The following is a 14,110-nucleotide window of genomic DNA, read 5'->3' as shown; positions in this document are numbered from 1 at the left end:
GTACCCCACAAAACCATAATAAAAAATACTGATTAATGAAAAACAAAAACAAAAACAAAACAAAACAAAAAACCATAAAAAAAGAAATGTTATCATTTCTTTAAAACTGCATATCATAAATAAATGTTACTTAGATAATTCCATTTAATCTACACTTAGTTGAAATGAATGCTAATATCAGTTTCTTAATATGTTAAACTTTGAATTATGATTTTGTTTTCCAATTTACATTTTATTTTGCTGTTTTGTATTCCAGAATATTTTTCAAGAAGTTCTAAATAACATCATACTTCCAGAGTTTGGAATATTGAAGAACATTTTATGTTGGGTTTATATTTAACTTTACTAGATGAAGAATATTTGGGCCATGCTCAGTTTTCTTCAGCACTTCATTCTTTATTACTCTATTGCAGGATTTGTCAACTTTAGCAATATTGATATTTTGGTCTAGATAATTCTTTACTGTGGAGTGCAACCCAGTATATTATCAGATGTTTGTAGTATTTCTGGCCTCTACTGGCTAGATGCCAATTATACCTAACTCAGTTATAACAATCCAAAATGTCCTTAGATGTTGCCAAATGTCCCTGGGGCAAATGCCCCTGGTTAGAACTAATGCTCTATTACTTCATGAAACCTGGTGTGGCTAAGGAAAACCCTGAGGTGAAGCTACTTTCTTTCTTTTCTCTATTGATGGTGATGTGCAACCTTTCTATCTGTGTGGTGAAGCCTTTCTTCATTCTTAAATTTTACTAGTTTAGTTTATGTCAGATATGGTACACTTATTCTGATATTTCCTCATACCAAAGTGCTTTTTCTTTCACAGATTTATGTCTCTTTTTTTCCTATTAAATCTTTAAATTAGTTCTTTGCTCTTATATATGTTTTGTTCCTTTTTTATAACACCAGTTATGTTTATATTGGACTTAAATTGTATGGTTTTTATAACTACAATTTAACCTTGTTTAAAATTTATATATTTGTCTTCTCTTTTTTGAGGTACATTTCTGTAATTTCCAAAGTAGATTCCCTTCTGAAATCCTAAGTTAGTTTTAATTCCTGACTTTTAGTTAGATACCTTAAATATCTAACTTAACAGGTATTACTTTATTTATTAGCTTATAGTTATTATTATGTTAGTACTTAGTTATCTATTATTAGTTATTTAGTTATTAGTTTATATTATTTGCTTTATTATTATTATTAGTTTATAGTTATTTAGTTATTAGCTTATAATTAGATATTATCTTATATTTCAGTATTAGCTTATAGTTAGATACCTTAAACAGGTATTACTTTAGTTTTATGTAACATTTATTAACAAATGTAAAGTTGTTTATATGCTATTCTTTTATATGTTTTATCTGCTATCTATTTTTTCTAGGCTAATTTTGGAAGCTAAAAAATAACAGGTCCAGTCGGGCTTGGTGGCTCAGCCTGTAATCCCGCGCCTTTGGGAGGCTGAGGTGAGTGGATTGCCTGAGCTCACGGGTTCGAGACCCGCCTGGGTGGCGAGACCTCGTCTCTACAATAAATAAAAATATCAGCCGGGCGTGGTAGCGTGCACCTGTAATTCCGGCTACTCAGAAGGCTGGGGTGGAAGGATCGCCGGAGCCCAGCAAGTCGAGGCTGCGGTGGCCGGGAGCGGCCACTGCACTCAAGTCTGGGCGACAGAGTGAGACTCCAACTCAAAACAAAACAAACAAAAAAACACAGGTCCAAGGAAAAAATGAATATCTGCCTCAATCTTCTTTCGGCCTACTCTCCTTGTGTAGGATATAGCAATTTCCCAGGAAGGTTTTTAATTATTGAAAATTGTTGAATTGATATCAATAAAATATTGGAAAATTTTGTAGATTTATAGGTGAGTTGTCAGTTTTGTAATTATAAACTTATTGTTTGTAAAAATAACATATTCATAGAGCTCTTTTCTTGATTATTGTCCCTCAACAACTTAGATATGAAAATGAGGGGTGAAGCATTCACAAAACTAGTAAGGCATGGCATGTCATCTTTCTCTTATGGTCATATTCTTTCCATTATATTACTCAAGGTTTTGAAATCATGAAATTAACAGTGACTACTAGTAATCACAAATTTTAAACCAGGAATATTTTGGTCTGTGACAACATATGAATTTCAGTAGATTCAGAAAAAAATAATTTTATACTTTGGAAAAAATGAAAATCCCCATCTGCTTAATGAATTAGTTAAATAAGTATTATTAACTGATCATATAAAATGTAATGAATATTAATAATGTACCTACATCTCATATATATATTTTATTATCGATTTCTTTCTTTAGCTTTCTCTGTGTCTAATCTATATCCTTCTTGAAACCTACATTTTTTCAATATTTTTTGTTATATGTTTTCTTTGATAATTCTGCTGCATGATTAATATTATCTCCATTTTTAAAATTCTTTTCTAATTCCCCAGATAATCTTGATTCTCAGAACAACCACAATAGCAAGATATTAAGAGAGATATGCTTTATTCTGCTATAGTTTATCTAAGAAAACAACTCATAAGAGGGCTCAGAGAAAAAGTCCTTGGAAGTGTTATTCTTACATTATTTTAAATGTATTTTAAAGTTTTATGGATACATAATAGTTTTACATGTTACTTTTCCTGCTAAATCTAAGGCATTACAAACTATTTAATAGAGTAACATTCATAATTATTAATTTTATGCAATCTCCTTATTTTTTAGTTTTTTCATTTTTCCAGACATTCATAAGCTTTATGATTTGTCAATGGAATGCTCCTCTATTGTTGAAAGAGATAATAAGGTGTGAAAACTAATAAAAAGTAAAATAAAAGTTATTTTGGTTTTATTATGAGCTGTCCTTGAATATGTTTAGAGGTTTCAGAGGCATTTACTTGTTATAGCATAATCTTGTATATTTTTAAAATTCTGAGTTGATTTTAGAATTATGTTATTTCTGTTTTAGTGTCAAAGCTAATGTGGGGTCTATAGTGAATAGGAATGTTTTTCTCCCATCCTTTATCTTTTCTTGCTTTGTTACTTTTCCTTTGTTTATCTTAACGATGTTGTCATTGCTTTAAATTGAAGACATAAATAACACAAAAACTTACTAAATATTTATCATGAATACCCCATAATATACCTTTTTTAACCACAAGGAGAAGATGTGTAAATTTAGACAATTAAACTCATAAAAAATCCTTAGTTATTTCCCTTCCAATTTAGACAGGGAGCAACCAAGGGAACAAAGAATAATTTTACATAAAAATTAATGAGACACAAATAATCTATCTTTCTTTTTGCTGCAAGGACAAAATTTGCCATGGAATATTAAACAGAGCAGTTTGTAGGAAGATATGAGACCTGTATTTTCTCTATAATGTAGAATCTTTTAAATTTAAAACTAGATTTTTATCCATAGTTCTCATTGTACAATGTGTGATGGTATGACTCTTTCAGCGACAATATTTTTCATGTTTGATAGTATTTAAATGGAAAGTATTTAGAAATATTTCACTTAGCTTATGCTTTAAATTACATAGAAAAGAAAAAATAGTCAGATGACACAGGTCAGTGTTATTCTTATTTTACAGAATATAAATGGAAAAATGAAAAAGGTAATAAACAGGAGAGATTCAACTGCAAAATCATCTATGTGTTTTATTTATTTAAATAGTTGAGGAAATTGATTGCAAGGCTAATAAATATATTTGTAAATACTACAAATGTGTACATGCACACATGTGTATACACTATTAAATTCTTATTAAAAAATTCAGATTGAAATAATCACTGTTATTTAGTGAGTTATAGTTTTTTAATAATTATAAAGATGTGGATACATTTCAGAGTTAGGTATACAAACGTTGAATATGCAGGCACCCTTGTTGATGAGGTGTGCCCCTCCTTCCCTTAGCAGTTTCCCTCACCTGCCAATCCCACCTCCCTTCCCCTGGCAGTTTCCCTCGACTGCCAATCCCTTTCTTATAGTTTTATGATACTTCTTCAAGGTCCACTTAAGGGTGAGAACATATGGTACTCTGTTCTTTGTTTCTGTGATCACTGAGTGTGATCGACTCTAAATCCATCCAAGTTGCTGTGAAGTCCACACGTTTGTCCTTCTTTATGCCTGCATAATATCCCTTTGTGTATATGTACCACATTTAAAAAAATCCAGTCCAGCTTTGATGGGCAGCATGGTTGGTTCCATGTTTTTGCTATTATGAATAGAGCTGCAACAAACATGCAAGTGCAGATATCTTTTTAATAGAATGATTTGTGTTCCTCTGGGTATATTCCCAGTAGTGGGAGGGCTGCTGGGTCATATGGAATATTAATTTCTAGTTCTTTCAGAAATTGCCACACTGTCTTCCAAAGAGGTTGCACTGGTTTGCATTCCCACCAGCAGTGTAGAAGTGTTTCTTTTTCTCCGCATCCACACCAGCATCTGCTGTTGTTTGTTTTATTAATGATGGCCATTCTTACTGGGGTTAGGTGTTATCTCAGTGTGGTTTTGATTTGCATTTCTCTGATGATGAGTGAGGCTGATCACTTTTTCATGTGTCTGTTGACTGCCTGTATATCTTCTTTTGAGAAGAGTCTATTTATGTCTTTTATCCACTTTTTAAAGGGGCTGTTTGTTTTATTTCTTTTAGTGCATTTGAGTTCCTTGTAGGTCCTAGATGTTAGGCCTTTGTCAGATACCCAGTTGGCAAATATTTTTTCCTATTCTGTGGGCTGTCTGTCTCCTTGCTCTCTTGATGGTTTCTTTTGCTTTGCAGAAGCTCATTAGTTTGATGAGGTCCCACTTGTCTATCTTATTTCTTAAGGTATGGGCATTTAGGATTCTGATTAAGAATTGGTTGTCAGTTCCAATTTTCATAAGGGTGTTTCCTGTGTTTTCTAAGATTCTTATAGTTTAAGTCTTTACATTTAGATTTTTGATCCATTTAGAGTTAATTTTTGTGTATGGTGATAGGTAAAGGTCCTGTTTCAATCTTCTGCATGTGGTCAGCCAGTTTTCCCAGCACCATTTACTGAACAGGTTCTCCTCTCTCCAGTGGTTGTTGTGAGTTATAGTTAATTCCAAATATTTTGAATAACAAAATGACTATTGAGCATCACAACTAATGGAAATGTGCAACACTAACTTTTTAAAACTTTTTTGGGGGAGGTTGAGTTTTATAATAATGTGTGTGTGTATGTTTTCTAATGTTGCTTGTATATTCTGGGAAATATGTGAAAAAGAGAACTGAAGACATAACTTTGAAATAATTGTAGATTCTTTTTTTTTGTTTTTGAGTTGGCCATTGAGTCTTACCACTGGTGAAGAGTTGCCAGCCCCTGCCACTTTCTCTGCCCCGAGATGGGCAGAGACCTGCATTGTCCGGCCTATCTCTGTTCAGCCTCAAACCTGAGATGCAGTGGCGATCTCCGCACCCCTCTGGGATCAACCATCAGACACAAAGAGACAGATGCCCCTTTCCCACGCTGAGCCAGGCACAGACAATTCTGATCTGAATGGGAGACTTGGCAGCAGTGGCAGACAAATCAGATGAGTCCAGACCTGATTCACTCTCCTCTCTTCCCACAGCAGTCCATGGGTCATCTGACCCGCACTGAGAGCAACTGAAAGCAGAGGGTACAGGCTAGACACCAGAGTCTCTCTAATGCAATGGTAGCCAAAAGTGGCAGCAGTGCTTGGGAAAGGAACCTGAAGTTTCAGAAACAATTACAGAGGGAGCTCTTTTTTTTTTTCTCCTTTCTGTTTCTGTTCACGTTTTCGTACTATCTTTGTTTTTGTTATTTTATTGTTCTTTAGATTTTCTGTTTGCATATGGTTATTTTTGAGAGGGAGTACGTCAACAGGGCTCTGTTATTGTTTGTTTGTTTTTGCTTTTTTTTAGTTTTCTTCTGTTATTGTGTGTTCCTTAGTTTATTCATTAGTTGTTGTGCCTACCTGTTTTCTCTCTTATTCTCTGTCTTCAACTTCCTTTCATCTCCCTCTTTCCTTTTTCCATTATTTTCCTTTTTCTTATTTAATTTTTCTTTCAGGGGAAAAACATACACCCCCACCACATGGCATGGACAGATTGTAAGGTGGTTAGGAGTGGGTCCCAGGGGGCCCACATGCCTGTCAGCGTATACTGTGATCTGCAGATAGCATCTCAACCACAGCTCCTCCCTTAATCAAATCTCAAAACTGCAAAAAGCACGATCGCCCAAACCTAGTCCAGTCTCAAAATTGAGCAAATTCAGAGGATCTACATAAGGAAGAATAGGGGATTGAGCAAACAGAAGTGAAAGCTATCCCCCAATCACTGAAAACAGAATTAAAGAGGGGAGAAAAAAAGGGTGAGGAAAACCTTTACAAATGAAGAAGAATCAACAGAAGAACACAGGACCCATACAAATCCCTGGGGAGATAGCAACTGAGAATACGGACTTCAGAAGACAATGAAGAGACCTCAGACCTCCACTAAAAACCACTGGGGATGGTGAACTTATTCAGTAAATGGTGCTGGGAAAACTGGCTGACCACATGCAGAGCATTAAAACAAGACCCCTATCTATCACCATACACAAAAATCAACTCTAAATGGATCAAAGATCTAAACATAAAACCTCAAACTATAAGAACCTTAGAAAATGCTGGAGACACCCTTATGGAAATTAGAATTGTCAATGAATTCTTGATCAAAGCCCCAAGTGCCCATGCCATAAGAGAGAAGATAGACAAGTGGCACCTCATCAAACTGAAAACCAAAGAAAACCATCAAGAGAGCAGGGAGACAGCCCACAGAATGGGAAAAAATACTTGCCAACTGTATATCTGACAAAGGCCTAACATCTTAGATTATAAGGAACTCAAATGTGCCGAAAAGAAAAAAACAAACAGCCCTATTACAAAGTGGGCAAAAGATATGAATAGATATTTCTCAAAACAAGACATACGAACAGTCAACAGATATATGAAAAAATGCTCAGCATCACTAGTCATCAAAGAAATGCAAATTAAAACCACACTGAGATACCACTTAACTGAAGTCAAGATGCCCATCATCAATAACTCAAAAAACAACAGACAACAGATGCTGGAGAGGATGCAGAGAAAAGGGAACACTTCTACATTGTTGGTGGAAGTGTAAACTAATACAATCTTTGTGGAAAACAGTTTGGCAATTCCTAAAAGACCTAAAAATAGACCTTCCATACAACCCTGCAATTCCCCACTGGGAATATACCCAGAGGAACACAAATCACTCTATGAAAAAGACACCTTCACTCACATGTTTATTGCAACATTATTCACAATAGCAAAAATATGGAATCCCATTGAAAGAAGATTGGATAAAAAAATGTGGTAGGGGGCATAGCTCATCAACAAAGGTGCCTGCATAATGAACATTTGTATACCTAATCCTGAATTGTACCCCACATATTTAAAATAAAAAATTTATTTAAAAAGTAGTACATATGCATGATGGGATATTACACAGTCACAAAGAAAGACAAAATTATGAACTTCACAGCAACTTGAATGGACTTAGAGTCTATAATACTCAATGATCTATCACAGAAACAAAGACCTGAGTACCATATTTTCTCACTCATAAGTGGACCCTGAACAATTATCATAATACTAAAAGAAAGGGATTGACAGTAGTGGGAAAATGCCAGGAGAGGGATGGGGGCACACCTCATCAATAAGTGTTCCTGATTTCAAACTAGGTGAAGTGGGGACCAAAATGAGGTCCAAGCTTTACCTGCACAATGATCATTTGTATCCCTAACCTTGAATTGTACCCCATATCTTTAAAATAAAATGAAAAGACAAAAAAGTATATTATATTAGTAATAGTTACCTTTACCATAACATGGCATCTTAAAAAGAATGCTTCAACTGACTAATTTTAATTAAGCAAAGCTGATTATTTCACATATTACAGCCTATGCTAATTTATCAAATTATATACAGTCACCAAAACATACTTATTTTGTAAAGGGAAATTAGATCATTTTGAATATGGGTATTGTTGGTAACTCCTCCCAAACTTTGGTGGCTTAATTTTTGCTTGGATCAGACGTTCAACATCATCGATTATACTATATTCTCACTCAGGAAATTCAGTATGAGGGAGAATGTGTTTTGGCGCTTTCATGACTTCCAAGGCAGCAAAAATGAGAAATTCGTGAGAAATTCCTTATTAACTTATACGTTTTTCACTTGGAAGTGACACATGTCACTTCTACTTACAATACATTGGTCAATGAAAGGCATATGGTCACATTCAATTTTAATTGAGTAAGTATAAACTTACCATAAGACTAGAAGGAAGTAGAATTGTTTGTAGAATAGCACTAATGACTACTTTAGTCTACTCTCTGATTGACAAATAGTTGGTTAAATTTTTTCTTAATAAAAAATGTGCTCAACGCCTTTTCATTAGAAGAAGAAGAGAGAAAAAAAAAAGAGCCTTCCATTCAATTGTAACATGAGGCTCAAATTCTAAGTTCTTTGTATTATTTTTAATAACCAAGATGTAGAAACAACCTAAATATCTGTTTTCAGGTGTATCGTTAAAGTAACTGTGGTATATTCATACACAGGGATATTTCAGACATAAAAAAGGAAATTATACCATGTACAACATGCAGAAACTTTGAGAACATTATGCAAAGTGTGATAAGCCATTCACAGAATGACAAATATTGCATAGTTCCACTTATAAGAGGTGTCTACAGTATTCCAACTAACAGAAACAGAAAGGAGAATGGTGGTTGCCAGGTGTCGGGGATGGGGGAATAAGAGTTGCTGTTCAATTGATATAAAGTTTCAGTAATGCATGATGAGTAAGTTCTAGAGATCTGTTGTAAAACATTGTGCTTACAGTGAACGATACTGTACTGTGCACTTAAAAATTTGTTAAGAGAGTAGATCTTATATTATCTGTTCTTACCACAATAAGAAAACAGAGCAAAACAAAACAAAATAAAATCTATGGGTCAAATTTTCCTTCTTGGCCTTGCCAGCTCCTAGTCTGTTAACATTTGCTTTCTGCTAAGCAAAGGGAAAAAATGTGTTTTTTTCCCTTTCTGACTACTTATCCCACTTCTTGAGCTCCAGTGTCACTTACATATTTCTGTATCTACTGAAGGAACAGTGCATACAATTAGTGTGCATGTAGTTTGAGGGTGGCCCCTTGCACTGGGCTGGTCACCAGGGTTGACCTACCTGATGCTCCTGTCGAAGACAGTGCTTTCCTTCTTTATTCATTAATAAAAATTGCTGTTGAAAAATGATTATAACCATGTGGATTTTTTCTATGCTTCAGTGTAAAAGGAGTGTTTTTTTTCTCCCCAAATTCTAGAGACTGACCCCAAGTTCTTTTTTAAAGAGGAAAGATGCTTTCTTGGGCATCTTTTATCAGCCCTGTCTTGGGCTGAAATTATAACTTAAAATCAGCTAGTGAATATGATTAGGTCTTACAATTTACAAACATATCAAATATGACTTAAACTCCATTCTCAATGACCTGCTATAGCAAAATTATAATTTTAAAGGGATAGATATAATTCTGTATACTTAAGAAAAAACATGATTTTTTTTTTTTTTTGAGTTGGAGTCTCACTCGGTTGCCCAGACTGGAGTGCAATGGCCGCTCCCGGCCACCGCAGCCTCACCTGCTGGGCTCCAGCGATCCTTCCGCCTCAGCCTTCCGAGTAGCCGAAATTACAGGCATGTGCTACCATGCCCGGCTGATTTTTTGATTTATTGTAGAGATGAGGTCTCGTTGCCCAGGCGGGTTTCGAACCCGCGGGGTCAGGCAATCCACTCACCTCAGCCTCCCAAAGGCGCGGGATTACAGGCTGAGCCACCGAGCCCGGCAAAAAACATGATTTTTAAATAAAATTTACTCTCTAATTGAGGTATAGTCTTTTTGGAAATAGGCATATACCCTTTCAATTTGATTCAGTTGGACATGATAACACATTATTGATTATTACATATTTCTCTAGCCTTGTATTAAACACAATAAAATATACACAAATGAATAAGAATTTACCTTTGCCCTCATAGACCTATATTTTCTTTGCTTTCAAGAATGTAATAATCATTTCATCATGTATAAATATATCAAAATATCATGCTATATGTCTTAAGTTTATACAATTAAAAAGCCTTCACTCTGTTCTTCTGGCCTAAACATGAACTACAATTAAATTCAGAGCCTAACAGAATTATGAGGATAGAATGTTGGGTTATTTGCCAAATGTCCACTTACTTTCTGTTCTTGCTTTGATTTTGCCATTTATAGCTCATCAATAGGATGTATCAAAGCAAGGCTATAAATACTTCTTTCTCTAGGCCAGGGATCGGCAATTTTTTTTTAAAGGATCAAATAGTAAATATTTTTGACTCTGTGGGTCCTATGGTGACAGCTACTGGCACTAATGTTTTTATACAAAAGGATTATATATGTAAAAACATATGTAAAAGCATATATGTAAAAACAAATGACTGTGACAGCCAATAAGATATGATGACTCTTTATTTACAAAAGTAAGCAGTGGGCCAGATTTGGCCCATGGGTAGTAGTTTGCCAATCCCTGCTGTAGACGTGTGCTGTTCAGTATGTTAGCTTTTAGATACATCTATATTTAAGTTAAATATGATTTTAAAATATTGAAAATTCCACTTCTCAGTCATCCTAGTCATATTTCGCTTTTTTTTTTTTTTTTGAGTTGGAGTCTCACTCTGTCGCCCAGACTGGAGTGCAGTGGCCGCTCCCGGCCACCGCAGCCTCGACCTGCTGGGCTCCGGCGATCCTTCCACCTCAGCCTTCCAAGTAGCTGGAACTACAGGCGCACGCTACCACGCCCAGTTAATTTTTTGATTTATTGTAGAGATGAGGTCTCGCCTGGCCAGGCGGGTCTCAAACCCACGGGCTCAGGCACCTAGTCATATTTCAAGTGTTTATAGTAAAATATGGCTAGTGACTCCTGTATTGGGAAGTGCACTTGAACAACTTCATCATCCCAGAACATTCTATTGGACTGCTTTGTGGTCTAGACCAACTTAGTTGGGAATCACTGGGCAGGTGCTACACTATGTACTGAATTCCGAAACTAACTCTGACTTCTGCAGAAAATATTACCCACAGCCTTGACTGACCACATTGTGCAATCTCGGATCAAAGTTGTTGCCATTGACTCCACATTTAGAGAACCGTGAATAGATTATAAATAAATTAATTGTCTTGGAATAATAATCTTTTTACACTCCATACTATGTATTTGAGTATTTCCTTAGCTTCTTAGAAAAGAATCACTTTTTTATTGTGTGTATGCTTAGTCAGACATTATTTTAAACTTCTTTTTGAGAGTGAACTGTCCCCTATCCTATACTCTTGGCTACTACCAAAGATCCTTATTCACAATATTTGCTTGAATTTAAATGTTATTGCTTCCCTGCCTGATTGACATAACTAACCCACTAGAGTGAACTCCTTTTACACTGATTTTTGCCAAACCTTATTAGAGTAATGAAAATGTATTCTGGCTCGAACAGACATGCCAGAATTTGGACATCCAAATGAATGCTGTTCATGTAGAAATAGTTATCTTGGAAGCTATTCAATTATTCTAATGATGCTGTCACTACCTTAAACATTTTAGAATTAGTCTGTGATAATTGCCTTCACGGCCTAAACAATTTAAAGTTTAGAAAGTACTCAGTGTGGCCGGGCTCAGTGGCTCAGCCTGTAATCCCAGCACTTTGGGAGGCTGAGGCGAGACGCATTCCTGAATCCAGGGGTTCAAGACCAGCCTGGACAACTTGGTGAGACCTTGTCTCTGCAGTAAATCATAAAAACTAGCTGAGCATGGTGGTGTGCATCTGTTGTTCCAGCTACTTGGAATGCTGAGGGGGAAGGATCACCTAAGCTCAGCAGGTCGAGGCTGTGGTGGCTGTGAGCATGCTACTGCACTCCAGCCTAGGCGACAAGAGTGAGACTCCAGCTCAAAAAAAAAAAAAAGTACTCAATGCTCCTAAATTTACAAAGAGATTACATTCTGTTAAACTCATCACAATTTGAAAATATGATAATTCAAAAATGCGTTTAATAAATCTAGTCTACCAAACACTATAGTTTTGTCTTGCCTACCTTACACATGGTCATACACTTACATTAGGTTACAGTTTGGCAAAATCATCTAGTGAAAAGCCTATATATAATAAAGTATTGAATGTCTCATGTTGAATTTGTTGAATGCTATACTGAAAATGAGAAACAGGATAGTTGAATGGGTGTTCCTAGAATGGTTTGTACTGAATGTGTTATTACTTTTACTCTATCATAAAGTCAAAAAAATCTTGAGATGATCCATTGTAAATTTGGGGCCATGTGTATTTATTCACCATTTTCTGAATTATATTAATGTAGTGCATTGGATGTTCAAACATAAAAAAAGAATTTTTAATACTTAATTTATTAGCTGGGCATGGAGGTGTACACCTGTAGTCCCAGATGCTTGGGTAGCTGAGGCAGCAGCATAATTTATGAACAAGAGTTTGAGGCAGTAGTGAGCTATGATCATATCACTGCATTCCAGTCTGGGTAACAGAGTGAGATCCTGTCTCAATTGAAAAAAGTAGTACTTAATGAGCTTGCAGAATAAAACTAATAGACACTACCAAAACAGCAATGGAGGGAATAAATTTAGGCAATGATAAAGTAACTTGGAGTTGTTCACTGAATAGAAAAAATGACAAACTCTAACATACACTGTGGTGTTAAAATGTGAGATATGACTACAATATTGGTGTTCTTGTGTCTCTGAAAATAATTAAAAAAAAAATCAGTATCGTAGTAGATACATCAGTGAAATAAAGTCATTCCAAGTAACTACCTGCACAATATCAAATTTACAAGTATAACCTCTGTATATTTGTATTAGCAGGTCTCATTATTATCCTTTTAAAAAAGAAAACATTGAAAACATAATAGGCCCTTTTGGTTCTCAGAATGGCACCGTGGCAGTTGGCGAAAACAAGTGCCTTATGAAAGGCATAAAAAAGGAAGCCAAGAAGAAAGAGGTTGATACATTTTCTAAGAAAGATTGGTATGATGTGAAAGCACTTGCCATGTTCAATATAAGAAATATTGGCAAAACCCTAGTCACCAAGATGCAAGGAACAAAATTGCATCTGATGGCCTCAAGGATTGTGTATTTGAAGTGAGTCTTGCCAATCTGCAGAATGATGAAGTTGCATTTAGAAAATTCAAGCTGATCATTGAAAATGTTCAGAGAAAAAACTGCCTGACTAACTTCCACGGCATGGACCTTACCGGGGACAAAATGTGCTCCATGGTCCCAAACTGGCAGACCATGATTGAAGCTCATGTTGATGTATGTGCTTGATTAGACATTATTTTAAACTTTATTTATTATTATTTTTTTTTGAGAGTGGACTGTCTCCTATCCTATATGCTTGGCTTCATCTGTTCTGTGTTGGTTTTACTAAAAAATGCAGCAATCATATATGGAAGACCTCTTACACGCAGCACCAACAACTCTGCCAGATCTGAAAGAGGATAATGGAATTCATGACCTGAGAAGTGCAGACAAATGACTTGAAAGGCGTGGTGAATAAATTGATTCCAGACAGCAGTGGAAAAGACATAGACAAGGTCTGCCAATCTATTTACCCTCTTTGTAATGTCTTTGTTAGAAAAGTAAAAATGCTGAAGAAGCTCAAGTTTGAATTGGGAAAACTCATGGAGCTGCATCGTGAAGGTAGTAGTTCTGGAAAAGCTGTTAGGGACAAGACAGGTGCTAAAGTGGAATGAGCTTAAGGATATGAACCATCTGTCCAGGAATCTGTTTAAAATCCAGGCTTTAAAGAGTGACAATTAAAAAGTCCTATTTATGAAAACAAAACAAAACAAAACAGGAAATATAAATGAATGTTAAAGCCCTAACATTCCTAAATATCCTTCTAGATGTTTACAAAAAAGATAAGCATTTCAATAACAATTGGCATAGAGCATAAATTAGCTTATCAGAAAAAGAAAGTTGAAATGGCAGATTAAAAAATGAGATACAAAGGCTAAA

General features: G+C 35.4%; 1 pseudogene; it reads left to right on the top strand.

The window, feature by feature from the left end:
* The window catches only part of LOC110595437, a 30,092-nt pseudogene extending 16,208 nt beyond the window's left edge, over positions 1-13,884 (top strand).
* Positions 13,885-14,110: the final 226 nt, after the last annotated feature.

This window comes from Carlito syrichta, unplaced genomic scaffold, assembly GCF_000164805.1.
Source record: "Carlito syrichta isolate Samal-C Ts95f unplaced genomic scaffold, Tarsius_syrichta-2.0.1 Scaffold301938, whole genome shotgun sequence".
Classification (NCBI taxonomy): Eukaryota; Metazoa; Chordata; class Mammalia; order Primates; family Tarsiidae; genus Carlito; species Carlito syrichta.
The sequence above is the reverse complement of the archived record's forward strand: the minus strand, read 5'-3'. Positions and strand labels throughout refer to the sequence as shown.